The sequence below is a fragment of the Lampris incognitus genome, chromosome 9 (genome assembly GCF_029633865.1).
Source record: "Lampris incognitus isolate fLamInc1 chromosome 9, fLamInc1.hap2, whole genome shotgun sequence".
NCBI lineage: Eukaryota > Metazoa > Chordata > Actinopteri > Lampriformes > Lampridae > Lampris > Lampris incognitus.
This window is the reverse complement of record NC_079219.1, coordinates 43,397,133-43,406,396: the sequence shown is the minus strand read 5'-3', so window position 1 is coordinate 43,406,396 and position 9,264 is coordinate 43,397,133. Positions and strand designations below refer to the sequence as shown.

Below are 9,264 nucleotides of genomic sequence, written 5' to 3'. Positions count from 1 at the left end.
GCTTCGTCAGCTGTGACTGTCCAGGTGTTGAAAACACCTCGGCCCTTTTCTCCAAGCCATAGTAGTAGATAACTGCATTTTCTTGATTCGTTTTGCGAACTTAGTGGACCTGAGAACATTAGCTCGACATGCTGCCGGAACTTTCTCCACGCGTCCAGTAGGTTCGTTGAATACCAGTCCATCCTAGGGCTCAGAACACTGCAAGAATACATCTTCTTTTCCTTTGTAGTGAGTTCGATCAGCTATTTCTGAAACCATGTAATATTTGTGTATCAACAAATCTCTCAAACGTGTTCAACAAATTGATTTTCTTTTTATTACCCTCACTCCAGAAATCTCTAATCTTTTTTTTTCCACTGCCTGCGCAAGTACATAACACGTCATACATATCCTGTCGGATCAGCTATAACATGATTGGTTACAGGAATATTACAGTGCTCAGCAGACATCAAATAGGCAAATCGGCAAATCCATGTGACAAAAGTTTAATTTAAAAAAAATTAATTGGGGCTTGGAGGTGGGGTATTTTGAACACTAACAGCAGTTAAAGGGTCATATTTCAAAATAATTTACGTTGAAATATGTTGAGTTTTATTTGATGTTATGATTTTATGTTGAAATATTTATGTTGAAATCTTAACGCTACTCGAGGGAATATTTGTATGTTACATAAAAATATCCCCTCAAGTAGCTTTGAGATAGAGAACTTTTGGCTTACCTTAAACAGCGAGTTTGTGAATTTCTCTAATTAGGTGATCGCAACACTATTTGTTTTTTAATGCTGAAAATTTGTACCTTGCTGGCCTAGAGTTAGACTCTGCATCGCGTTCACACCCTCTTTTCAGTTCAGTATGCGCCAGGGCAAGAGTTGCTCACTAGCCCTTGCAGCCAAATCGTACATACTGGATCTGTTGGGATATTTTCAGTGTTTTCCCCATTTCTATGGTTGTCTCAACCGATTGTTTTGGATCCAGCCAATTCGAACGAATTTATCGCGGATTATTCATTTATAAGCCTACGTCCTTCTGACATTCGGACATCATTTGCAGATAGGAACGAGTGCAAAACAATGTATCGCCAAGATTGGCTTGAAAATAGGGTGTAACAGTGGGGTGATTCTAGGCTAAATTTGGGCACTCGTTTTTGATGCCTTTGTGAATGTATCTGGTGCAAACATAAAGCAATGCAGAAAGTTTGCTTCCTGCTGTGCTGACTTTAACAGAGTAGGAAGTGTAGTATTTTAATCGATATTCTGAAAGATTCAGGGCTACTGATACATTCAGTCTCAGTAGACTGGTGGAAAGCTCTAAATTTGGAATCGCATTTTGCAAATTGGATTCAGTAGATGGCGGTAATGCAATGGTTTACGGGTGTTAACCACTTTGAAAACACAAGAAGAAGAATTTTCAGAGTTTACGCAAGCGACGGTTATTGACGATTGTGTAGATTTTTTTCCCTGTTAAAATGAAAAGATTCCGCGTATTTGTATATGTAAGCGTTGTTTAAACGACTACCCTGTGTCTTAAATGGCGTTTCGTGCCTCATGTTAATCTCGGATATTATCTTAGTGTAGCTTTGAAACGGGAAGATTTCCTTGACTCAGTTCAAACCATACCTCCCGGGCTCTTCACGAGTTTGCAGTTCACACCACGACTCAGAGAAAGGTAACGCTGCTTGTCGATCGTCTCTTTGCTGTTCGCCAGCCATTAAAGAGTGTTATGGTAGATGTTGCCCTTCATGTGTCCTCAGCTCTTCATAGCCTTCTGTTACTCTGAAAATAACAGCTCTGACTGCCACTACTGCTAAATGCACACTATCACCAGTACAGTAACACGTTTTCTTAGGTTTACGTTCTGTGAATTTTATTTTTATTCCTAAATTGAACATTTTCTGCGTTTGTGAATTATTGGTCATGAGGCACATCTTTTCACGCAAGACTTATCAAACACCCCAAAGATACGGTGCCGCGCGCGTGTGCCTGCGTGCGTGTGTGTGTATGTATGTGTGTGAATAAAATAAATAAATAGGAAACAGTAGTTATAATTTCTGTTATAATATACAGTAACACCATGTTTTGAATACTCACGTATAGGCTGTTGACGTTGTTATTGTTTTGTTTCCGATATCCGTCCGTGATCTAAGAAATCACGGAGAGCTATCGATGCGTAAATCAATAACCTGTCACGCGCTCCTTGCTTGTGTGAATCAAACACGACTTTAAACTAGTCTTTGCTTCAGCTGAGCAGCATATTCATTGTGGCTAGTTTTGGTTAGAAGTACCGGACATTGAGACATCTGATTAACTTCTCCGACCGGACATAGAAAACTCATTTGAAAACCGGACTGTCCGATTGAAAACCAGTGTCTTGGAAATATGTTTGGTTACCGAGCAGTGAATAGAAGTTGAAATCACTTCCCTAAGAATGGTTAAATTCACCTGCGTTAACTGCGGTCATCCGTCGGTCCTCTGTTGCGTAGAGACGGGAAATGCAGAATCCGCGTTTGTTACACGGAGCTACGCAGTCTACTTTTTTGGGTCTCATGTGTCCAACATGACTATGTCTTTTTTCATCCTACTTCAAACCCACCCATCCATCCATTTCCCCAACCGCTTATCCTGCTGTCAGGGTCGCGGGGATGCTGGAGCCTATCCCAGCAGGCCGCAAGTCTCTCTCTCTCTCTCTCTCTCTCTCTCTCTCTCTCTCTCTCTCTCTCTCTCTCTCTCTCTCTCTCTCTCTCTCTCTCTCTCTCTCTCTCTCTCTCTCACACACACTTTCATACCTAGGGACAATTAGTTTGGCCGATTCACCTGACCTACGTCTTTGGACTGTGGGGGGAAACCAGAGCCCTCGGAGTTTGCATGTTCTCCCCCGTGTCTGTGGTGGGGTTTCTCCAGGTGCTCTGCTTTCCCCCCACCATCAAAAAGACATGCATGTTAAGATGTGCCCCTGACCAAGGCATGGCAAGAAGAACTGGAGTTGGTCCCCGGGCAGCACTGCACGGCGGTTGCTCACTGCTCCTGGTTATACAGCTAGGATGGGTTAGATGCAGAAGAATTTCCCCAAGGTGGATTAATAAAGTAGTAAAACAAAAAAAACAACAAAAAAATAATCTCAAATGATTTCAGAGCAATATTTTGAAGAATTGTGCTTAAAAGGTAGAACGAGTAGGACTTTCCTAAAAATCAATGTATAGACTCATGTAAAAATAGTGAACGCCACTTTATTTGTCATTGTATTCTTACAATGAATTTGTCTTCTGCATTTACCCTTTCCTATTATATAGGAGCAGTGGGCAGCTGCAGCCCCCGTTGACCAACTCCAGTTCTTCTTTCCATTGCCTTGGTCAGGGGCACAGGCAGGAGTATTAACCCTAACATGCATGTCTGTTTGAAACCGGAGCACCCGGAGGAAACCCACGCAGACACGGGGCGAACATGCAACCTCCACACAGAAACGACCTGGGGCGGCCTGGGGCTTGAACTCAGGACCCTCTTGCTGTGAGGCAACAGTGCTAACCGCTGGGCCCCTGTAATCCCTCTTAGTCATTACTTATGATCCACTAGACGTGTGTGGCAGTGTCTGTATATACAAGAGACCCCGTTTCTTATTTTGCTGTGTATAGGATTTTTCTTGGTCTTAACATTGGACAGTGGGACTGTATAAAAACATAGCGACCAGTGCCAGATCGAGATCGTAAGTACGCATCCAAGAGGAAGCTATGACAATGGTGGACACGGCGCCAACAAGATGCAAATATAGCGAGGCGAGGCGAAACACCAAGTGTTTCTCGTTCTGAAACGAGAGTGAATCTGGAGTTGGTTTTCACCCGCTGGCAAGCACTGAAGGAAAGGGTGAGGATGAAGAGCGATGCAGAGTTGGCCTGTACACTGGGATGTGTTCTGGCAACTGCGGTCAGGGGGCGCGTGCTTCTGGTGAAGTTTGAGCCGGGGAGGAGGGGCCAACTTTGAAAGTTGTGTTTACAAACTGCAACTGACAAATCCTACTCGTTCTACCTTTGGAGAATGAAAAAAATGAAAATGGAGCCTATTCTGTATGGCTGAATTTTAATCTGAACATTTTACTAACTTCTTAAAGAAAGGCTACTTTAAATAATTGATTAAAAATTCCATTAGATAGGGCGTCTGGGTGACGTAGTGGTCTATTCCATTGCTTACCATTACGGTGATCTTTGGTTCGAATCCCTGTGTTACCTGCGGCTTGGTTGGGCGTCCCTACAGACACAATTGGCCATGTCTGTGGGTGGGAAGCCGGATGTGGGTATGTGTCCTGGTCGCTGCACTAGTGCCTTCTGTGGTCGGTCGGGGCGCCTGTTTAGGGGGGAGGGGGAACTGAGGGGAATAGCGTGATCCTCCCACGTGCTATGTTCTCCTGGTGAAATTCTTCACTGTCAGATGAAAAGAAGTGGCTGGCAACTCTACCTGTACCGGCAGAGGCACGTGGTAGTCTAAAGCCCTCCCCGGCTTGGCAGAGGGGGTGGAGCAGCAACCGGGACGAGTTGGAAGAGTGGGGTAATTGGTCAAGTACAGTTGGGGAGAAAAAGGGGGGGGGGGAATCCAGTAGATGAATTGGACAGAAATCGAAAGATAACATGACAGTTAAAAGAGGAGATTTTACCAAACGTCAAAATTGTACATGAGCAGGCACTTAAATACAATTGAGGTGGGCAGAGCCGCTTGTTCTCATAAGAATTTTTCCCATTCAGTCGATCTGTTGGCAATTGCTTTTAAGGGTGACTGTTACGTCCCGTATTGTTTTTGTGTTTAATGTATGCGGGCCTGCATGTTGTATGGCTGTGTTGCTCTGTCCTGGTGTGTTGTGGTTTTGTCTCCCCCTTGTGTCCCCATAATTCCCTTTCTTACAGAAGCTGCAGCTTGGATCCCCTGTCTATCAACACACCTGTTCCGTATCACCAATTAGCCACGCCCTGCTCCTCCTCCTATATATAGTCCTAGCTTTTCCATTGTTCCCTCTCATTCTCCTGGGTAGTGGCAGTATCAGGAGGCGAGCGGTTGGTTGGTTGGGTTTTGTGTTTGTCTTGTTTTTGATTGTTTAAGATTATGAGTTAGTTTACCTCTGATGAGCCTATGTTTGTTTGTTGGTTAGTCTTTCTTTGTTTCTTTTCTTGTTTAAGCTCATAGGGGACATTTGGGTAAGTTGGTAAGTTTAGACACCCTGGGGTCTAAACTGGTTTATGTTATTCTTCATTAGTTTAGCGGTGGGCACCAACCCATGTATTTAGGGGCGCTTGACGCCTGTTAAGGGGGGAGAGGTTTTCTTTTCAGTTTATAGTTCATTTGGTGCCACTGATTAGCGCCCTGTGTTGCTGTGTTTTGGTATTAAATAAATATTTCTTAAGTTGTGGTTCTTCCTGCTTACGTTGTGGTTTTGTGAGGCTGCACCCACATTTGGTTTGTTCTGTTGTGGTAAATGTTGCGCCTTGGTTCTCTGGCCACTAGGGAGCATAACATTTAATATATTTGATCCTTTTCACCCACAACAGATTCGATCCATATTTTGGTGTGTAGTGCACACGTACGTTTAGGCTGACAGAGGGTAGGTGGTGCTGGCTGTTTGTGCTGTTCTATTAGTGATTGTGTAGTATTGACCATGAGTGTATTCAGCCTGGATGAGTTTATCAGTAGTCCATCGGCGGACCTGATTGACCGCTGTAGGAAGGTTGACCTGTATGCCATAGCCGCCCATTATGGGATGGCAATGTCCAAGAGTTTGAGTAAACCTGCTTTGCGGGAAGCAGTGGTTCATGGGTTGGTGGAACAGCAGGTGCTTGGCACCGGCGATGCTGCGTCCCCTGATCCTTCCCCCTCCCCTAGGTCCGAGAAAGACCCTATAGTGCAGGGGTCGGGAACCTTTTTGACTGGGAGAGCCATAAAAGCCAAATATTTCTAAATATATTTCATTGAGAGCCATATAGTATTTTTAACGTATAATAAATTAAATATTTCTTACTTTTAATGCGACTTCTGGTGCTGCATGGTTTTGCTGATGGCCTTGTAGTCTGGTTCATACGTGGTGAGGTTGAGCTTCATGCAGGCGTTGAGGCTTCCATCAGTTAAACGTGAGCGTAGGTTGGTCTTAATGTTCCTCATATGCGAGAATGACTGCTCACATGCATATGTAGAGCCAAACATGGTCAATACGGCAATACTCACACGCTGCATTGTGTGGTATGTCACAGAAAGCTCGTTCCAAGTTTTAAGAATCAGCTGGTCTTCAGGTTGAAGATTTTTAATTTCTGTCCACTTGTGTTCCCTCGCCAGCTCTGCTCCCTGTCGCGCAAGACTTTCCAACTCTCCATTAAGTGACTTGAACTTACTCATCCACATGTCTGATGCCTTCAGGTCAGCAACTTCCAGCTCAAAGTCTCCGATAGAGACCCCGGGGATGCATGTCAGGTCGATTTTGTCCACTGCACACTCATGTGGATGAGTGATGAACTTGAAAAGACCAGTGCGCGCACGAAATTCTCCAAAACGTGCTTTGAATGACTGCAGGAGATTGAACGTAAAGCCAGCTAGCTGCTGGAGATCCAGATGTTGAGTGGAGTCACTTGCTAAGCATGCATCTCTAAATTGTTGCAGTCTTTCAAAGTGCAGAAGACGACCTGTTTCAATGTCCCTGAGAAAGACTTCCAGCTTGCTTTCAAATGCAAACACTGCTTGTTGAAGGGATGAGATTGTATTTCCAATACCTTGCATTTTCACATTGAGCTGGTTCAGATGGCCAGTTATGTCCACGAGATAGTGAAACTGCAGGAGCCAGTCAGTGTTGTCTAGCTCAGGATGCTTGACGCCTTTCATTTCAAGAAAAGTCCGGATTTCACTCAGGCAAGCTGCAAAACGGCTGAGCACCTTCCCCCTTGACAACCAACGCACGTTGCTGTGTAAAAGCAGACCGGGATAATGATTCCCAACTTTTTCTAACAGAGCTTTAAACTGGCGATCATTTAAAGCTCGGGCAACAATAAAGTTGACCACTCGAATGACCAGAGACATCACCTCGCCAAGCTCCTGGCCACACGTCTGAGCGCAAAGCGCCTCCTGGTGCAGGATGCAATGAAAACTTAGGATGGCTCTCTTTTCATGTTCACGGAGAAGCGCTACAAATCCTTTGTTCTTCCCCAACATACAGGGTGCACCATCAGTACAGACAGAAATAAGTTTATCCATCGGTAGTTTTTTTTCTTTAGCAAACTCCATGAAAGACATGAATAAATCCTCTCCTCTTGTTGTCCCTTTCATTGGCAAAACAGCCAAGCTTTCCTCACGCAGTGTGTCACCTGCAGCATACCTGGCAATGATACTGCACTGAGATAGATGGCTAACGTCTGTTGACTCATCTAACGCGAGAGAAAAGTATGTCCCGGCGTTTATGTCCTTAATTTGTGTTTCCTCGACTTGATTTGCCATCATGATGCTACGATCGTGCACAGTTCTTGCTGACAGGGGCATGTCTTTTATTCGTTTGATTATCTTGTCTTTATTTGGGAAGTCATCAAACAGTTCATTGGCCACATCAAGCAGGAATGTTTTGGCATACTCGCCATCTGTGAATGACTTTCCATTCCTTACTGTTGCCAAAGCCCCCGCAAAGCTAGCGGAATTCCCGTCACCTTGCTTGGTCCACACACGTAGTTGCTGCTGACTCGTCTGCACTCTCCGCTGTAGCTCCTCGCATACCCTTTTCCTGCTGTCCCCCGCTGGATATTTCGATGCAAATGAAGCATGGTGCGTATCGAAGTGCCGCTTTATATTTGACCGTTTCATCGATGCAATTTTATCATTGCATATTAGACATACCGCAGATCCTGCTCTCTCCACAAATGCAAATTCCTCTGTCCACGCAGCCTGGAATGCACGGTAATCATCGTCTTTTTTTCTTTTCGCCATCTTTTCCGTTACAAGGGTTGAAGCGGATAAACTAGTTGGCTATCTGATAAAATTGATTTCTTCACCTTTACAATGACCCGGACATGCTCGCGAGCCATTGGTTCCCGACCCGACCCACGGGTGACCCGTGACCCGTGAAATTTATCTTCAAAACTAATTTCTGTTTACTTTAAAATGACACAGTATTATTAAGAAATATCACAAGTATTTTAAAATCAGTTCCAAACTGATTTTTTTGAAAAAAAAAAAAATTTTCAACTCAAAATTGTCTGGGAGCCATATGCCGTCACCGGAAGAGCCATATATGGCTCGCGAGCCATAGGTTCCCGACCGCTGCTATAGTGGGCTCGGAGGAGGTCTATAAGGAGGGCCATGAGGGCCCTGAGGGAGAAGGGGAGGAAGAGAGGGAGGAGGATAAGGGGGAGTTGTTTGGGAAGCCCATGTTGGGCGGGGCTTCTGCATTGACAGATAGGCCATTTATGGCACGGTTTTCCCCCATGCCTTCGTCTACTGGTGTAAGTGAGGAGTTACGGCGCACTTCACCACGGGATCAGTTTCAGCGTGAGGCACAGGAGAGGGAATATACCCATCTGTTGTCTCTCCGGAGACTGGAGTTAGAGATGGAGATGTCTCGACACAGGATGGCGTTAGAAATAGCTGCAGAGAAGGAGGTGAGGTTAAAAAGAATAGAGTTGGAGGCTGCTGCGGCCGCTGTGAAGTCTTCCCCCTCAGCAGAGAAGCCCTGTGCGCTCAAGTATAGTAGCGCGGATTCTTCAGTAGCCTTTAATGTGACCAAAAACATTACTTTGGTTCCTCAGTTCTGTGAGGATGAGGTTGACGCTTATTTCGGTGCGTTTGAGCAGGTAGCTCACGTACTGAAATGGCCGAGAGATGTGTGGGCGCTATTATTGCAGTGCAAATTGACAGGAAAAGCCCAGGAGGTAATAGCCACACTCACTCTGGATGACAGTTTGTCATATGACGCCATTAAAGCTATCGTGCTCCGCGCTTATGAGCTGGTGCCGGAGGCATACAGACAAAAGTTTATAAATCACCGAAAGCCACCCGGTAAAACATTTGTGGAGTACGCCCGTGAAAAAGAAGCTCTGTATAAGCACTGGTGCAAGGCTAGCAGAGTCACTGACTTTGATGCATTATCTGAACTAATCCTCCTCGAGGATTTTAAAAACAACTTGGAAAATAGCAGGATGGTGACGTATCTTAATGAGCAGAAAGTCACCACGTTAGCTCAGGCTGCTATCCTCGTTGACGAGTTTGGGGCTTCCCGCCAAGACAACAAGAGCTGGTCTAATTCCCCTGCTCCACTTAAAGCG

General features: G+C 45.0%; 1 protein-coding gene across 3 annotated transcripts in view; it reads left to right on the top strand.

The window, feature by feature from the left end:
- Nucleotides 1-1,427: 1,427 nt before the first annotated feature.
- ppox (protoporphyrinogen oxidase) overlaps nt 1,428-9,264 on the top strand; it is a 139,194-nt gene continuing 131,357 nt past the window's right edge. For all 3 annotated transcript variants that reach the window (XM_056285920.1, XM_056285919.1, XM_056285918.1), the window contains exon 1: nt 1,428-1,664. The gene's annotated coding sequence lies outside the window, so the exon portion shown is untranslated. The remainder of the gene's footprint in view (nt 1,665-9,264) is intronic.